The 19,360-nt window shown below is 47.0% G+C and overlaps 1 long non-coding RNA gene across 2 annotated transcripts in view; it reads right to left on the reverse strand.

Moving 5' to 3' along the window:
- Window positions 1–626: 626 nt before the first annotated feature.
- LOC117309084 (uncharacterized) overlaps window positions 627–19,360 on the reverse strand; it is a 28,958-nt gene continuing 10,224 nt past the window's right edge. The window contains exons 4-5 of one of the 2 annotated variants that reach the window (XR_012328125.1): window positions 15,379–18,102; window positions 627–14,243 (exon numbers count right to left, since the gene is read on the reverse strand). This is a non-coding gene — a long non-coding RNA (uncharacterized lncRNA). Of the gene's footprint in view, window positions 18,103–19,360 lie in introns of both variants that reach the window. The other variant, XR_004523346.2, reaches the window with a different exon arrangement.

Raw genomic sequence — 19,360 nt, forward strand, 5'->3', positions numbered from 1 at the left:
GGGTGCAGGCCCAGCTGTGCCCACAGGGAGGCCTGGAGGGGTCGGGCGGGAAGCACGGGTGTGGTCTCGCCTGTGCGGAAGCTCCCGAGCCAGTGTCCAGTGGGAGCCCTCACCTCGCACGTGGGTTTCAAGTCCACGGCTCAGATCACCTTCTGGCCGCTTGGTTTGTTTTCTAGGCACAAAGTCCTAATATCTCTTATGTCCCCTGCCCGTGAAAAGGCACGTCTCACCTGGCACCAGGTGCTGCCTCTGGTCCCCCCTGACTGGACGCCCAGCAGCCAGTGTCACCGCGTCACGACTGTCAGGGGGTGTCAGGCGTGGGGGGACGAGAGCACACGGTCCAGGCCCATGAGGGGCCGTGCCGTCCACGGAGCCGGTGCTGTGGCTCTAGGTGGTCCCTCCCGACCCCGCAGGCAGAGACCACCGTCCCCTTACAGACTGTTACCAGGTGAAGTCATGTGCACCCTGCTCGGGCCCCAGCCTGCGAGGCGCTCTGCCCCAGCGGGGAAGGTTTCCTTTTCCCACGTGGGGTCAAGTAGACAAATAACAGAACCAAAGCCGAGACCAACACAGCACAGTCTCCATTCAGTGGCCAAAGAATGGAGAAGCGGGAACTGAGTTCACAGATCACCTTCTCGCCCTCCTGGAGAGAGAGGTTTAATTTTAAAGAGCAAAGACAAAGGGAGGAGGAGGGAGGCTAGTGATGGGATGAAGAGGCCTTCCGGGGAAGGGGCGGGGCTTCTTCCAAGGGGCTGGGGTACCACCTCCTTTTACCCGTTTCTGGTCCTTCATGTCCAGCCATGGCCGCCGGTGGGTGTGTCTCTTAATATGCTGATATAGTAAACTCAACACGTGATGAGACTCGGGGTCGGTTGGAGGTCACATTCATTGCCATCTTGGTCCCAGCTGGTTCCATCTGTTTGTTTGTTTGTAGCTTCCTTTCTTATCTCTGGACCCCTTCACTTAAATACTTAGGGGAACTCCTGCTGAAGGTGGGGGTGCAGGACAGCCCTGTGAAAGGTGGGTGCACGGGGCTTGAGCAGGGCCTGGAGCAGCTCTGACAACAAGAGGAGGCTGAGACGGGCGGTCAGTCTGACGCCCACACTGGGGCCTGTGGTCAGCATGTGGAGGGGGGTCAGCCGGGGGCACGTGTCAGGGAAGGTTCTCGGTGTTTACACAGAAGACGTGAACGTGGGCCCAGATGCAGAGCTGCCTGCAGACGCTGCTACAGAAACCCCTGATTCTTTCCTGAGAAAACTGGTGGGCGGTCACTCAGGCAACAGGGCAAACTGCTTGCTCTGGAGGCTCTTGTGGGGAAGTGGGGCGTAGCAACAGGGGCTCAGCCTGCGTAACCCCAGAAGCCCTCCCAGGACAGCTCCAGAACCGCTTCTGGAATGGCAAGGAGAAGTGGGTCTTCCACCTACTAGACGTGCAGGAGAGGGCTGGGGTCTGCAGGGCCACCCTCACCTTCAGGTATCGGCTGGGAGGCTCACAGGACCCGGCACATGCTTGTGACTTGTGTCCTCACAGCTGAGATGGGTCACAGCACGCAGTAGGGATGCCCGGGGGGGAGGGCCCCTGCTCCGGTCACGTCGTGACCCTTCATGCCCCCTCCTTCCCTCGAGGGTCTCTAGGGTGTCTCTTCCCCCAGCGACAAGGGCAGAACCATTACAGTTACCCCCACCCCCGTCCCCCCAGGGAAGCTCATTAGAGGCTTGGTACCCGGCTGGGGGCTGGTCACGTGGTGTTGTCTGCCCTCACCCTCCAAAATGCCAGTGCCCAGAAGGGCAGCCGGCGTTCAGCATGAACCACATGGTTTGTACAAACAGCACAGGCGCAGCGGGCTGCCCCTAACGGGAGGCGGGAGGGTTTAGATCAGGCCAGGGAGCTGCTCACCAGCTGCATTAGCTTGCCGGGGCAGCTGTGACAAACGACCACAGAGGCTCAGAGCAACAGAAACCTGTCCTCTCTCAGTCCCGGAGACCAGACGTCTGAGGTCAAGGTGTCCCAGGCCCGCGCTCCCTCCGGAGGCTCCAGGGGAGGGTCCTTCCCGCCTCTTCCAGCTTCTGGGGGCTCCAGGCCTCCCTGGGCTTGTGGCCGCATCCCTCCCATCTCTGCCTCCGTCTTCGCATGGTGTCTCCTGTGTGTCTGTGTCTCTCTGCTTGTCTCTTAGAAGGACACTGTCACTGATTTAGGGCCACCCTGATCCAGGATGACCTCATCTTCAGATCCGTAACTAATTATACCTGCAAAGACCCTACTTCCAAATAAGGTTCCATTCTCAGATTCTGGGGGGCATGACGTGGACATAACTTCTGGGGGCCCCCATTCAACCCACTGTAGTACCCAGTTCCCAGATGCCAGCCGACCTTCCTCAGGACAGCATCAGGCTGGTGATGTTCTGTCTTTCTGCATGGAGTTGTCTCTTGTTTTTTGTGGTAACAGTGAAGTTGGGTGGGGTACGCTTCTGGCTGACTTCCCGGTCATTCCAGGGACCATGCTGACTTGTCCTTCCCGGGAGGGTGCGAGCACGGCCAGGGCTCCCTGGGAATACTCCACACTGACCGCTCAGTGGTCAGACACCTGCATGGGCTGGACTGGTCCCTGGCACCTTCTACCACATCCACAGCCTGGTGGACTCTGTGCGGGCCTATGACCAGGAGGTGTGGACTGGCAGAAACGGTGGGAGCCCTCCTGCCTGCCACGAGGCCTCCAGCCCACCACAGACCCTCCAGTCCTGCCATGGATACCCCCATCGCATTAACCCCCAAGAGGCCTTCTGGGAGGGGTGAGAACTTGGCCATGAAGAAGACAGGGCAGGCCCTAACTGCAGCAGGGGGAGGCAAGGACTGGGGGTGCTTGGCTATTTGTCCCCCAAAGACCCAGGATGTGGGCTCTGACTTGATGGGTCCACCTCCACCTGGGCTCACCTGGGGGGTCGCTGCAGGGAGAGTGCATCCTTGGGTGATTTTCCAAGTCTCCCCACATCAGCCTCACTCCCTGGGCCCCCCTCCCCCATTCATAGTCTTTAAATAGTGTCTCTCACTCATCAGGCCTGCGTGGGAGATTTTAATATTGTGCGGGAGTCCAGCGACCAGCGCCCATGTGTCCTGTGTGTCCTGGGAGGGGAGGGAGCCTCGCTCTCACATTCCTGCCCCAGTGCACCTGGGGTCGGGGGCAGCAGACCCAGGCTCTGTTCCAGCAGAAGCTCCCTTTCTGTGAACAGGTCTTCCCCCACTCCCGTTATCCTCCCTGGAGACTCAGGAGGCCACAGCATCGGGGCACCTCCAGCACCAGGACCCCACCCTAGGGAATCTCTCAAGAGCAGGGACCAGGCCTGCAGGCGGAGGGGAGGAGGGAGCCGGCCGCTTCAGGATCCCCGGGGCTAGGAAGCCTCCTACGCAGGAGGGCTTTGGACTCAGCGTAACTACCACCCAGGGTCTCCTACCCCTCCCCTGGTAGGGGGGCCCTTCAGATTCCAGGGCCCCAAGATCCTCCCCACCGACTTATGCCCCCAACTGCAAAGTCGGGGACCAAGAGACCCCCTCCCCGGCTTCTTTTTCCTTGGAGGCTCCCAGAATTCCCTGAAGCTGTTATACTCAGGGTTTATTAGGGTGAAGGATGCAAGTTAAAATCAGCGAGGACAGGGGGACGAGCGGGGTCCAGCCTCCTCGGCTGTGGCAGCCCAGGGAAGCCCACCTGAGTCCTGAGGTGCAGGGTTTATTGGGGTCTGTCACGTCAATGTGGGGACCGCCATGTGCCTGACCTTAGCCTCCAGCCCCCGGGGGGGACTCAGGAAGCCCCACTGTGCATCACGCCGTCAGCACAGACCAGCCTGGAGCAAGGCCCACGGAGCACGGACACTCCCGTCAGACTCAAGGTGACCTCTGGAGCCAGGACAGAGGCCCAGCCTCTCTGTGGGCAGATGAACCCACACCGCACAGGCCCTGGTACAGTGCCCGTTCCGTGTAGTCAGGATGAGTGCACGCGGCTCAGCCAGTGTCTGTGTGTCTCAGCCTGTGACCACAGACCACACTGTCCTGCTCTGCTCACAAGAGCGAGGCCAATGGAGGGACAACAGGGGTGGGAACAAAGCCGGGTCATGGTCCGGCTGGGTGAGAAAGGGTCCAAGGAGCGAGAACCCGGCTGCCCTTGCCTGCTGAGCCGAGAGCTGACGTCCACCCTGTGGGCAGCCCCTCTCCCCACGTCCCGAGGTAAGGGTGCCTTTCCTGCACCTTGGGGCAGGGTCATGCCTGAGTATACAGCAGTGCACGCAGCAGGTCTGATGCCTGCTCCTGGCACGTACTTGGGGGCTTGCTGAGGGTGGAACATCCCAACAGGACATGGGTCGATCCCGGGGAGGATGTAGGGGTGAAGCGTTTGGGAGCCTCTCGAGGGGATCCTTACCTGTCTGCACAGGTGGATTGAGGACACAGACCAATGGTAGGAAGGCGGGGGAGGCCAGTCCTGGGTCATCACTGAGGCTGGAGGAGGGGTGTGGAGCTGGGGGTGACGGCGGTGGGGACGAGGGGCTGATCACAGGACAGTGCGGAGACAGAGCATCTGAGGCAGCGGGGAAGGTGAAGACTGTGCCCGATGGCAGGACGGAGAGACCAGCAGGCGGCGCTGCAGGCGCGGGTAGCAGGGCTGCTCTCTCCAGGTCGGCGCCAGAGCCCCGCACCACTGGAAACCCCGCGGTGTCTGGACAGAACCCCAGAGGATGGGAGGTCGGATGGGCGGGAAGGGTTTGGAAAATCACCCCATCTCCACATGTCCTAGGGGAGGGATCCCCGCTCCAGCCTCGTTCCTTAGAGTCTCCCCACCTGGGGAAGTCAACACACTCAACAGCCGGTCGTGCACGGCTTGGAATTTGTCCAGAGGATGAAGGGGAAGCAGGGGAAAGAATGAGAAACAAGCTCTACGTGTTTGGACAGCACATGCCACTCTAATTTCCCATCAGAAAGAGGAATTTCCCAAAGGCTCAGGCTGCCCCTGTAACCAGAATGGGGCTTGAAGCGATCCTGCCACTTTGTGGCCGGTTCCAGAAACATGTTGAAGACAGGTGCTCAGGGGCACTGCAATCCACAACGCCTGCAGGGTTGTAAATGACAACTATGGTGGAAAAATGTCTTGGGGTAAGTAACTGAAAAGGACTTGAAAACAAGGCAGAATTGCAGGAACCGGATTGCAAGAGGTAGACTGGACTCGCCGCCATTAAAGCACATGAAAGGTGCTCAACATTGCCTACGAGTCAGTTGGCCAAAAAGGGCGTAAAGGTGTAAATCCATACGCCCTTGTGCCAACCAAACACGCGGGAAATACAAATCAACACTACAGAGATGCGTCGCTTTGCCCAGTCACAAGGGCCACCCTCACAGTGTGTAAAAACCAGACATGGAGGCGAGGACGTGGAGAAAAGGGAACGCTGCTGCGCTGACGGTGGGAATGTCAACTGCTAACAGCCACGCTGCAGAAGGGTACGACGTTTCCTAAAAATTCTAAAACACAGAGCTATAGGGACTTCCCTGGTGGCGCAGTGGTTAAGAATCCAACTGCCAATGCAGAGGACACGGGTTCGAGCCCTGGTGTGGAAAGATATCACATGCCGCGGAGCAACTAAGCCCGTGCGCCACGACTACTGAGCCTGTGCTCTAGAGCCCGTGAGCCACAAGTACTGAAGTCCAACGCCTAGAGCCTGTGCTCCGCAAGAAGAGAAGCCAGTGCAATGAGAAACCCATGCACTACAACGAAGAGTAGCCCCAACTTGCTGCAACTAAAGAAAGCCCGCACGCAATAACAAAGACCCAACACAGGCAAAAAAAATGAATTAATTTAAAAAATAGAGTTACAGAGCATACGGCACCTCCACGCCTGGGTGTATATCTCGGGATAACCATAAATCCATAGGACACAGGAATTTCAACTATTAGTGCAGCCCTTTTGCAGGAGCCTCGACTTGGAGACAATATAAATGTCCTTGGAAGGAAAAACTGGATAAAGAAGATGTGGTACTTCTGTACAATGGAATATTACTCAGCCATGAAATCAATGAAATAAGGCCAGTTGCAGCAACTCAGGTGGACTTAGGTACGATCATTCTAAGTGACATAAGTCAGACACAAAAAGACACTTAGCATAAGATATCACTTATAGGTGGAATCTAAAAATGGCTGCACATGAACTAAATTACAAAACAGAAACAGAGTCACATATTTAGAAAACAAACTTATGGCTGCTAAAGGGGAAAGGTGGGGTGGGGTGAGGCATAAACCAGAGGGTTGAAATTAGCACAGATACGTTCCAAAGACCAAACAGGTAATCGACAAGACCTCCTCTATAGCTCAAAGAACTGGACTCAGCACACTCTAGTCACCAGAAAAGAATATATACAACTGGTAAGAATCCGAAAAAGAATTTATGGATGTCTCTCTGTAAGTGAATCAAGTGGATGTGCAGCAGCAAGAAAGACAGCATTCAAAGTGAGCTACACCCCATTATAAAAATAAATTACAAAAAAAGACAGAGAGAAACTGTTACAAAATTTGTTCAGGGGCTGTGATGCAACCTGCATTGACCCCGTCTAGATCCGCAGCTAGACAGGACATAAGGCTGGACACTCGTGGGGATGAGAGTTTTGGTGAGGATGGGACAGCAAATGCAGCCCCTTTAGAGTAATACTGCCTGGTCCCCAATCCATGGGTCGCAAATCTTCAGGTGCAGGGGACCCTTTGTACAGCTAAAACATGCATGGGACACACAGAGGATGGTACCCCATGTGATCGGGAAAGGTTTCTAAAACGCACCTCATTTTTCATCTCCTGGTGCTCGGGTTCGCCATTCCAGCCTCTTTCCTAACAATCTCCCCACTTGGGGAATTCTGCACCTTCAACATCCTGTTTCGCACACTTTGGAATTTGTCCGGAGGATGAAGCGGAAGGGGGGGAAACAATGAGAGACAAGCCCTAGGTGTTTGGACAGGCACATGCCACTCTAATTTCCAATTAGGAAGAGGAACTGACCAAACGCTCAGCTTGCCTCCGGAACCAGAATAGGGCTTGAAACAATCCTGTTTTGTGGACAGATCCCAAAGAAACAAGTTGAAAAATGGAGCTCAGGGGCACTGCAATTCACAATGCTGCAGGGTTGTAAAAGATTCCTAACATCGAAAAATGCCTTGAGGTAAGTCATGAAACTGGACTTGAAAGCAAGACAGAATTGCAGGAAAGGGATTTAAAGAGGTAGATTGGACTGGCCATTAAAGCACATGAAAAGCGGCTGAACTTCGCCAACGATGCAGTTGGCCAAAAAGGGTGTATGCGTTTTTCCAGAATATATTCAGGAAGAACGCACACGCCCTTTTTGGCCAACCAAACAGGTGCGCAGTGAAAATCAACAATCCAAAGAGGTATGACTTCGTATCAATCAGAAGGGCCGCCTCACAAAGTGTAAAAAGAAGAAATGCAGGATAGGACGTGGAGAAAAGGGAGACCCGTTACGCTGATTGTGGGAATGTAAACTGCCGAGGGCACTCTGGAGAAGTGTATTGTGTTTCCTAAGAAATCTAAGAAACAGAGCTACAGAGCATAGGGCACTTCCACTCATGGGCGTATATCTTGGAAAACCCAAAAATCGACAGGACACAGGCACCCCAAAGTGTACTGCTGCTCTGTTTACAAGAGCCTAGACCTGGGTACAACTTAAATGTCCTTGGAAGGAAACAGTGGATAAAGAAGATTTAGTACTTATGTTCAATGGAATATTGCTCAGCCCTGAAATCAATGAAATAAGGCCAGTTGCAGCAACTCGGGGGGACTTAACTCCGGTCATTGAGAGTGAAATAAGTCAGACAAAATGAATGTTATCATAAGATGTCACTTATACCGGGAATCTAAAAATCGCCACACATGAACTGAGTTACAAAACAGAACACAGTCACACATTTACAAAACACACTTATGGTCGCTTAAGGGGAAAGGTGCAGTGGGGTGACGCATAAACCAGGAGGTTGAAATTGGCACAGACATCATTCCATAAACCAATACTGGAATCGACAAGACCTACTCATTGCTCAAAGAACTGGACTCAGCACACTCTACTCACAGGGAAAGAATATATCTGACTAGTAGAAACTGAAAAACAATTTATTGATGTCTCTCTGTAAGTGCATCAAGTGGATGTATAGAAGCAAGAAACACAGCAATGAAAATCAGCTACAACCCATTATAAAAATAACTTTAAAAAAAGACAGGGAGAGAGAGGAATTCTTACAAAATTCGATCGGGGGCTGCGATGCAACCTGGATTGACCACATCTAGACCCACAGCTGGATGGGACCTACGGCTGGACACTCGTCAGGCTGAGAGGATTGGTGAGGATAGGCCAGCAAATGCAGCCCCTTTAGAGTAATACTGCCTGGTCCCCATTCTATGGGTCCCAAATCTCCAGGTGCAGGGAAATCTTCCTACAGCTAAAACATGCATGGGACACACAGAGGATGGTCCACCCTCTGATCGGGAAGAGTTTGGAAAAGGCCCCTCATCTTCTGGTGCTCAGGTTCTGCCCACCAGCCTCTTTCCTAACAATCTCCCCACTTGGGGAATCAGCACCTTCAACATCCTGTTTCAAACAGCTTGGAATTTGTCCAGAGGGTGAACTGGAAGGGGGGGGGGAAATGAGAGACCAGCCTTAGGTGTTTGCACAGGCACATGTCGCTCTAATTTCCAATCAGGAAGAAGAATTAACCAAAGGCTCAGCTTGCCCCCCTGGAACCAGAATAGGGCTTGACGCAATCCTGCTCTTTTGTGGCCAGTTCCCTAAAAAGCAAGTTGAAAAATGGAGCTCAAGGGCACTGCAATTCACAAACCTGCAGGGCTGTAAATGATACCTATCATCGAAAAATATCTTGAGGTAAGTCCATGAAAAGGATTTGAAAGCAAGGCAGACTTGCAGGAAAGGGATTTCAAGAGGTAGATTGGACTCACCCTTAAAGCACAAGAAAAGTGGCAGAACTTCGCCAAGGATGCATTTGGCCAAAAAGGGTGTATGCGTTTTTCCTGAATATATTCAGAAAAAACGCATACGCCCTTTTTGGCCCACCAGACAAGCAGGCGATACAAATCAATACTACAAAGAGGTATCACTTGACATCTGAAGGCAGGGCCATCCTCACAATTGTTAAAAACCAGAAATGCAGGACAGGGTGGGGAGAAAGTGGAGCCCTGTCAAGCTGATGGGGGGAATGTAAATTGCCAAAGGCCACTCTGGAGAAGTGTATTGCGTTTCCTAAAACATCTAAACAGCACAGCTACAGAGCATACAGCACTTCCACTCATAGGCTTACAGCTTGGAAAGCAAAGAGTCGACAGGACGCAGGCACCAAAACGTTTAGTGCTGCTCTGTTTACAAGAGCCTCGACTTGGGTACAACTTAAATGTCCTTGGAAGGAAAAAATGGATAAAGAAGATTGGGTACTTATGTACAATGGAATATTACTCAGCCCTGAAATCAGTGAAATAAAGCCAGTTGCAGCAACTCGGAGGAACATAGGTATGGGCATTGAGAGTGAAGTAAGTCAGAAAGAAAAAGAAACTTATCATAAGATATCACTTATAGGGGGAATTTAAAAACTGTCACACATGAACTGAATTACAAAACAGAACAGAGTCATACATTTAGAAAACACACTTATGGCTGCTTAAGGGGAAAGGTGCGGTATGGTGATGCATAAACCAGGAGGTTGAAATTGGCACAGATACAGTTCCATAAACAAATAATGTAATGGACAAGACCTACTCCCTGCTCAAAGAACTGGACTCAGCACACTCTATTCACAGGAAAAGAACACATCTGACTAGTATATACTGAAAAAGAATTTATTGATGTCTCTCTGTAAGTGAATCAAGTGGATGTACAGCAGCAAGACACACAGATTTGAAAATCAGCTTTACCCCATTATAGAAATAAATTAAAAAGAAAGACAGAGAGAGAGAGAGGAATTCTTACAAAATTCATTCAGGGGCTGTGATGCAACTCGATTGACCACATCTAGACCCACAGCTGGATGGGACCTAAGGCTGAACACTCATGGGGCTGAGAGGATAGGTGAGGATGGGCCACCATATGCAGCCCCTTTAGAGTAATACTGCCTGGGCCCCATTCCATGGGTCCCAAATCTCCAGGTGCAGGGAAATCTTCCTACAGCTAACATATGCGTGGGACACCCAAAGGATGGTACACCCTCTAATCGGGAAAAGTTTGGAAAAGGCCCCTAATCTCCTCATCTCCTGGTGCCCGGGTTCCCACCTCTAGCCTCCTTCCTAACAATCTCTCCACTTGGGGAAGTCAGCGCCTTCAAACCCTCTTTCGCACAGTTTGGAATTTGTCCAGAGGATGAAGAGAAAGGGGTGGAACCAATGAGAGACAAGCCATAGATGTTTGCACAGGCACTTGTCACTCTAATTTCCAATCAGGAAGAAGAATTGACCAAAGGCTTAGCTTACCTCAGGAACCAGAATAGGGCTGGAAGCAACCCTGCTGTTTTGTGGCCAGTTCCCAAAAAAGCAAGTTGAAAATGGAGCTCAAGGGCACTGCAATTCACAGTCCTGCAGGGTTGTAAATGATACCCATCGTAGTAAAATATCTCGAGGTAAGTCAATGAAAAGGGTTTGAAAGCAAGGCAGAATTGCAGGAAAGGGATTTCAAGAGATAGATTGGACTTGCCATTAAAGCCCGTGAAAAGGGGCTTAACTTCACCAATGATGCACTTGGCCAAAAAGGCGTATGCGTTTTTCCTGAATATATTCAGGGAGACCACATACGCCCTTTTAGGACAACCAAACGGGCAATGCAAATCAACACTACAAAGAGGTGTCACTTCGCATCGGACAGAAGGGCCAAGCTCACAAAGTGTAGAAACCAGAAATGCAGGACAGGGCGAGGAGAAAAGGCAGCCCTGCTTCGCTGATGGTTGGAATGTAACTTGCCAAAGGCAACTCTGGAGAAGTGTATTGTGTTTCCTAAGAAATCTAAGAAACAGAGCTACAGAGCACACGGCACTTCCACTCATGGGCGTATATCTTGGAAAAACCAAAAATCGACAGGACACAGGCACCCCAACGTTTAGTGCTGCTCTGTTTACAAGAGCCTAGACTTGGATACAACCTAAATGTTCTTGGAAGGAAAAAATGGATTAAGAAGATGTGGTACTTATGTTCAATGGAATATTACTCAGCCTTGAAATCAATGGAATCAGGCCAGTTGCAGCGACTCGGGTGGATTTTGGTTTGATCATTCTAAGTGAAATATGTCCGACAGAAAAGGGACTTATCATAAGATATCACTTATAGGTGGAATCTAAAAATTGCTACACATGAACTAAATTACAAAACAGAAACAGAGTCACACATTCAGTAAACACACTTTTGTTTGCTAAAGGGGAAGGTGGGGTGGGGTGAGGCATAAAGCAGGAGGTTGAAATTAGCACAGATACATTCCAAAGACCAAAGAGGTAATCGACAAGACCTACCCTGCAGCTCAAGGAACTGGACTCAGCACACTCTAGTCACCGGAAAAGAATATATATGACTGGTAAGAATCTGAAAAAGAATTTACTTATGTCTCTCTGTAAGTGAATCAAGTCGATGTACAGCAGCAAGAACAGGGCATTGAAAGTCAGCTATACCCCATTATAAAAATAAATTACAAATAAAAAAACAAAGACACTGAGAGAGATAGAAATTCATACAGAATTCGTTCAGTGGCTGTGCTCCAACCTGGACTGACCATGTCTAGACCCACAGCTGGATGGGACCTAAGGTTAGACACTCGTGGGGTGAGAGGCTTTATAAGGATGGGTACGCAAATGTAGCCCCTTTAGAGTAATACTGCCTGGTCCCCATTCCATGGGTCCCAAATCTCCAGGGACAGGGGATCCTTCCCACAGATAAAACATGCATGGGACACCCAAAGGATCGTACGCCGTCTGATCAGGAAAAGTTTGGAAAAGGCACCTCATCTCCTCATCTCTCTGTGGTAGGCTTTCCCCCTCGAGCCTTTCTTAATCTCCCCACTTGGGGAAATCAGCACCTTCAACATCCTATTTCGCACAGTTTGGAATTTGTCCGGAGGATGAAGCAGAAATTGGGAACCAATGAGAGACAAGCCCTAGATATTTGGACAGCCACATGCCACTCTAATTTCCAATCAGGAAGAGGAATTGACCAAAGGCTCAGCTTGCCCCCAGAACCAGAATAGGGCTTGAAGCAACCCTCCTGTTTTGTGGAAAGTTCCCAAAAAAGCAAGTTGAAAAATGGTGCTCCGGGGCACTGCAATTCACAAACCTGCAGGCTTGTAAATGATAACTATTGTTGAAAAATCTCTTGAGGTAAGTCATCAAAAAGGACTTCAAAGCAAGACAGAATTGCAGCAAAGGTATTTCAAGAGGTAGATTGGACTGTCATTAAAGCACATGAAAAGCGGCTGAATTCGCCAATGATGCACTTGGCCAAATGGGTGTATGCGTTTTTCCTGAATATATTAAGGAAAAATGCATACGCCCTTTTTGGCCTACCAAGCAGGCGGGCAATGCAAATCAACACTACAAGCAGGTATCACTTCGCATCAGTCAGAAGGGCTGTCCTCGCAAAGTGTAAAAAGCAGAAATTCAGGACAGGGCGTGGAGAAATGGGAGCCCTCTACGCTGCTGGTGGGAATGTAATTTGCCAACAGCCACTCTAGAGAAGTGTACTGTGTTTCCTAAAAAATCTATAAAACAGATGTACAGAGCATACAGAACTTCCAGTCATCAGCATACATCTTTGGAAAAAAAAAATCCGCAGGACACAAGCACCACAACGTTTAGTGCTGCTCTCTTTACAATAGCCTCGAGTTGGTACAACCTAAATGTCCTTGGAAGAAAACATGGATAAAGCAGATGTTGTACTTATGTACAATGAAATATTACTCAGCCATGAAATCAATGAAATAAGGCCAGTTGAAGCAACTCTGGTGGACTTAGGCACAATCATTCTAAGTGAAATAAGTCAGACAGAAAAAGAGACTTATCATAAGATATCACTTATAGGTGGAATCTAAAATTTGCTACACATGAACTAAATTACAAAACAGAAACAGAGTCAGACATTTAGGGCTTCCCTCTTGGCGCAGTTGCTAAGAAACCACCAGCCAATGCAGGGGACTCTGGTTCAAGCCCTGATCCGGGAAGATCCCACATGCCATGGAGTAACTAAGCCAGTGCACCACAAATACTGAGCCTGCGCTCTACAGCTCATGAGCCACAACTACTGAGCCCACGTGCCACAATTACTGAAGCCGGCACGCCTAAAGCCTGTGCTCCGCAACCAGAAAAGCCACTGCAACAAGAAGCCCGTGCACTGCACCTAAGACCCAACACAGCCAAAAAATTAATCAATTAATTAATTAAAAAAAAGAACAAGTTGCCAGCTGCCTTATTGTCTGGTGAGGGACCAATTTCTGGTTCATAATGTGGGTTTTCTGGCTCTGCAATGAAATGATGTAATGGGCATAAGATCTTCTGTTGCTACATTTATTAGGTCACTAATCCCATGTTTGAGGTCTCCGGCCTCATGACCTAATCACCCCCCAAAAGCCCTATCTCCTAATACCATCAACATGGGAGCTGGGCTTCAAAATTTGAAAACTAGAGGTACAATATATTTACACCATAACAGGGACCACAGAGTTAGATGATTTTTCTTTTCATGTTAAATGTTTTGCACATATATATTTATTATATAATCCTCAAACCCTTGTTTTCTTTTAAGATTCTTTCCCCATATAAGCCAGTGCAGAGCATTGAGTAGAGTTCCCTGTGCTATACGGCAGGTCCATATCAGTACTCATCCATTTAATATATACTAGTGTGTATATGTCAGTCCCATTCTCCCAATTTATCCCTCCCCCACTTATCCCCTGGTAACCATAAGTTTGTTTTCTATATACATGACTCACTTCTGTTTTGTAAATAAGTTCTTTTGTACCATTTTCTTTTTAGATTTTGCATATAAGCAATATCATATGATATCTGTCTTTCTGTGTCTGACTTGCTTCACTCAGTGTAACAATCTCTCGTTCCAACCATGTTGCTGAGAAACCCTTAATTGTTAGGGATAACTGTCAATTTTTTCCAGTATCATCAGCAATTCTTTCTGGCAGACATGTGATAACACTTTTTAAACAGGGATATCGAGACCAAGCCTCCTGACCTGCAAACAAACAAGACATCATTCATATAGTGAAAACTTCGAACATCAAAGGATGAAAGCTCTTGGTCTAAATCCTTTTTCACCCACTGCTGACAGAGGCAGAGGAGTTTGACTCACTAATCTTCCTTATGTGCACTTTTTCCTAATGGGGTATTCCACCTAAAACTTATAAGAAGTGGGACTGCATCATGGAACACACCAATCTCTACTACAGGTTCTGAAGCAGCAAAAAAGAAATAAAAATAAAAACATGATGAATCCATCCAAAGTGTTCTGTCTACATTGTTACAGTAGTTTCTCTCACACTGTGAACCCTTTTCAAATCCTGTCACTTGAACCTGTTTTTATTTTTTTCAACAAAATAATGTTAATCTGCAGTCACACGCTCCAGTAATATTACACTATTCCTTGTGCAAGGATGTAGGGATTTGAGGAGCTATGGGAGGCTATCATGAGAGGTTGCCTAGAGTAATTAGGACATTTCATTTAATGTTGGCTCTTCTCCCTAAGATGTCTGCTGTCCTCTTCTTTTGTAGCTACTAGCATTGAGAAAGTGACCAAGATAAGGCCCTTCTCTTTTCTTGCCCATGAATGCAGCTCTGATTAACCCCACAGACCTTGCTGCTTCCAGAATCCCCTGAACCTACTGACCCTCCATGCATGGCATGACATAGATAAGGACGGTGACGTGTATACTTGTATAAAACATGCTATGAAATTTTCGAGTCTTCCCTTCCTCATAATTCCAAAGAATAGATTTCTTTGGATTTCTGCTTAATGCTGCTGGAGGTGGTACATAAGTTGAGGGAGGTATCAGGGCACACCAAAAGAGAGGGTAACTGCACAGAAAATACAAGCAGGTACATTTCTGTGTAGTTTCAAGCAGCTCATTTCCTATATCAACCATGGTGACAGGTTGAGCCTTCCTCTTTCTACTAGTAGTACAACAAACAAATATAAAGGATACTTAGGCTGCTTGTCTTATCCCCACCTCTCACAATTGATCTGCATTCACATATAGGACAATGAAGGGCCCTTTCTACCATCTTAACCAATACTGGAGAACTAGAGAATGTCCAGATTTTTCCGGGGATTATTTTCACATTCCCTAATCAGGCCTATGAAGGAAACTTACCTATTGTGTTTAATGAAGTCATATCTCTGACGGCATCCCATCATCAACAAAACTGGAAAGAAATGTGGTCTTAGATTTTACCATATTTGAAAGTCCAATATTTTAGCCTGACACGTTTTTGGATTTTAGAAAAAAATATTTTAAATGAGACAAAAATCATTTTTATGACACAAACAGACAGCAATAGTTTTATATTTTTTCTCTGTTCCACTTGCACACAAAAGTCTCATGGGGTCATGTAAAGCAGTCCTGTTGGGTGCTGTGCTTGGTGCAAGTGTGGATTGAAGCTTAGGAATCTTAAGCTTCAGTCACCTGACGCTTTTAAAGTAGGATGCAAGCAACCCTGTCCAACATTTGAACAGAGCAAGACACTGTCTCTATTTTATTTGTCAGGTAATTAATCTGTCTTTTGCCCCAGGGAGAGAAACAACTGGCATCTTCCATCAATGTGTTGTACAAAAATCTTTGAACAGAGAGTGCAAGCAGAGGCTGATAAAAGATGTGAATAAAAAGAGAGACCCTTGTGGCATTTTCTCCTAACTTATTGCAATCTCCCATTTAAAATGTGGGAATAATCAATCTTCTGAGGAAAAAGACCCAAGGAGGGTTTTTGCTTTTGTGGAATAATGGGATTGCTAAAGATTTCAGGACGTAAGAAGAATTGGTGAGAATGACCATGAGACATCAGAGAAAAGTCAGATCCATGGATGAAGTGGTGTTTACCTCTGTGAATCAACGAGAGGTAGGAGCAGATGAAAAGAAAGATGAATACAACATTTTTTGAATAAATGTAACTTTTCAGCTGTCATAGAAAAAATTAATTTTCACTATGATACAACATATTTAGTTTGGAAAGTTAACTTAAATTTAAAGCTTAATAATTAGATATATTGAAGAAATGAAGATATCTTTGTGGTTTAGAATAAATAATGTGCTCTGCTACAGATAAGAAGACTACATAAATAAATAGAAATATGACTAAATAAGTAAATAAAGAGGAAAATAACAAATTAGAGTTATTAACATTAAAAACTGACAATCATCTAAAGAAAGAGAAGGAGTGACAGAAAGAGAGAAGAACTCATATCAAGCATATATAAAAAACTCCTAAATAAGAAGTCTTCAGATGTTTTTTAAAAAAAAGTCTTCAATAAGAAGATAATGTAAGAGAAAAAATGGGGAAAATATACCAAAAGATATTTCAAAAAAGACAGTACAGAATGTTAAGTAAACATATCAAAAGATGCTTGGCTTCTTAGTAGTCAATTAAATGAAACAAAAGCAATCCTTGGAATTATCACTTACGAACCACAAAGTTCAAGTGAAAACGACAGGTATTATCAAGTTTGACAAGAATGTGTGGAATCCTTGAATCTCATTCACTGCTGCTGAGCATGAAAATTCATACAAATGTTTTGAAAATATTTAGAAGTATCTAAAAAGATAAACACATGAAAGTTATGACTCAAAAATTTTACTACTACATGTATACTGAACAATAATTTATACACACACCACCAAAGCTCAAGTTCTAGAATTTATATACCAGTGCTATTCTCAAGAGACAAAACTAAAAATCACTCCTATTGTAATACACGTTGGAATAAATTACTTAGTAGTTAAATGTTTACACTATGGAATCCTATGCAACAGTGTCAATACATGATCACAACAGGCAATCATATAGGTATATTCACAAACAACATAGGGAATAAAAAGCCCTGTCCAAAAGTGGTCATACTGTGTCATAGCATTTATATAAAATACAAAATACAGGGAAAGTGATCTTTTTGTTACATACCAGAACAATAGTAAACCTTAAGGGGAGCCACTAGAATGGGACCAAGGGGCCTCTGAGTGTCTGGAAATTTTCTGTGTCTTTATCTAGAAGCTAGGTATAGAGTGTATTCAGATTCTGAATTTTCAAAATTTGTCATTTTCTTACAAACCGTGTATGTTTTTAGTTGTTTTTTATACATAACAAAAAGTAAAAAATATAGACTAGGGAAGGTAATTATATCAGCACTTTAATATCCATGCTTTTCAAGGTGGAAGTGAAAGGTATTAAACACTTGACCTTGTGATTACTTCTTAAAAGTAAGCTGAAAATTTGAGATTAATATATAAGACATACTTCTTCATATATAATACTCAAAGAGGAGGGGTAGAAAGGAGTATTATTTTTTAAATTTAATACAGAATAGTTAAGATAGAAAATAAAGGAAACAGACTAGGTTTAAAAAGGAGCACACTGGACTTCCTTGGGGCAGAGTGGGTAAGAATTTGCCTGCCAATGCAGGGGACAGGGGTTCAATCCCTGGTCTGGGAAGATCCCACATGCCACAGAGCAACTAAGCCTGTGTGTCACAACTACTGACCCTGTGCTCTAGAGCCCGCAAGCCACAACTATTGAGCCTGCATGACACAACTACTGAAGCCCATGCACCTACAGCCCATACTCCACAAGAAGAGAAACCACCACAAGGAGAAGCCCGTGCACCACAATGATGAATAAGCCCCGCTCGACACAACTAGAGAAAGCCCTGTGCAGCAACGAAGACCTAACACAATGAAAAATAAATAAAATTCAATCTTTTGACTTATGAGATGACTTACTAACTTGGCTGCAGTTGGAGGCCTCAGCTCCTTGCCACATGGATCTCTGCTTAGGACTGCTTGAGTGTCCTCATGACATGGCAGCTGGCTTACCCCAGGATGAGTGATCTAGCAGAAAACAAATCAGAAGCTGCAATGTCTTTTATGACCCACCTTCGGAAGCTGCACGTTGTCATTTCTGCAATGTCTTAATAGTTAAACACTCAGCCCTTTTCAAGTGTGAGGGGCCACACAGGCGCATGAAGATTGGGAGATAATTAGGGGATGATTAGGGCCATCTTGGAGGCTGGCTACCAAAGTGGCTGACTAGCCGAAGACTGAATTCTGTTTTCTTCACTTCTGGAGAGAAAATGGTCTGTGAATCCCATTGGTGGTCTTTGAGGTGTACGAAAGTTACCTCTTGCTCTCACCTCCAGCCGTGTGGCTAAAGGGTCTTGGTGCTCGGGCCGGGTGTCAGGCCTGTGCCTCTGAGGTGAGAGAGCCAAGTTCAGGACATTGGTGTACCAGAGAACTCCGGTGCCATGAAATATCAAAAGGCGAAAGCTCTCCCAGAGATCTCCATCTCAATGCTAAAACCCAGCTCCCCTCAAAGACCAGCAAGCTCCTGTGGTGGACACCCTATGGCAAACAACTAGCAAGACAGGAACACAGCCCCACCTATTATCAGAGAGGCTGCCTAAAATCATAATAAGGTCACAGACACCCCAAAACACAAACGGATGCGGACCTGCCCACCAGAAAGACAAGATCCAGCCCAACCCACCAGAACACAGGCACTAGTTCCCTCCACCAGGAAGCCTACACAACCCCCTGAACCAAACATAGCCACTGGAGGCAGACACCAAAAACAATGGGACACTACGAACCAGAAGCCTGCAAAAAGGAGGCCCCAAACACAGTAAGTTAAGCAAAATGAGAAGACAGAGAAACACACAGCAGATGAAGGAGTAAGGTAAGAACCCACCATACCAAACAAATGAAGAGGAAATAGGCAGTCTACCTGAAAAGAATTCAGAGTAATGATAGTAAAGATGATCCCAAATCTGGGAACTGGAATGGAGAAGATAAAAGAAACGTTTAACAAGGACCTAGAACGAAAAAGTAAACATGATGAACAACACAATAAGTGGAATTAAAAATTTTCCAGAAGGAAACAATACCAGAATAACTGAGGCAGAAGAATGGATAAATGACCTGGAAGATAAAATAGTGGAAATAACTATCACAGAGCAGAATGAAGAAAAAAAATGGAAAGAATTGAGGACAATCTGAGACACCTCTGGGACAGCATTAAACACAACAACATTCGAATTATAGGGGTCCCAGAAGAAGAAGAGAAAAAGAAAGGGACTGAGAAAATATTTGA

Source organism: Tursiops truncatus, chromosome 19 (genome assembly GCF_011762595.2).
Source record: "Tursiops truncatus isolate mTurTru1 chromosome 19, mTurTru1.mat.Y, whole genome shotgun sequence".
NCBI classification, from domain to species: Eukaryota; Metazoa; Chordata; class Mammalia; order Artiodactyla; family Delphinidae; genus Tursiops; species Tursiops truncatus.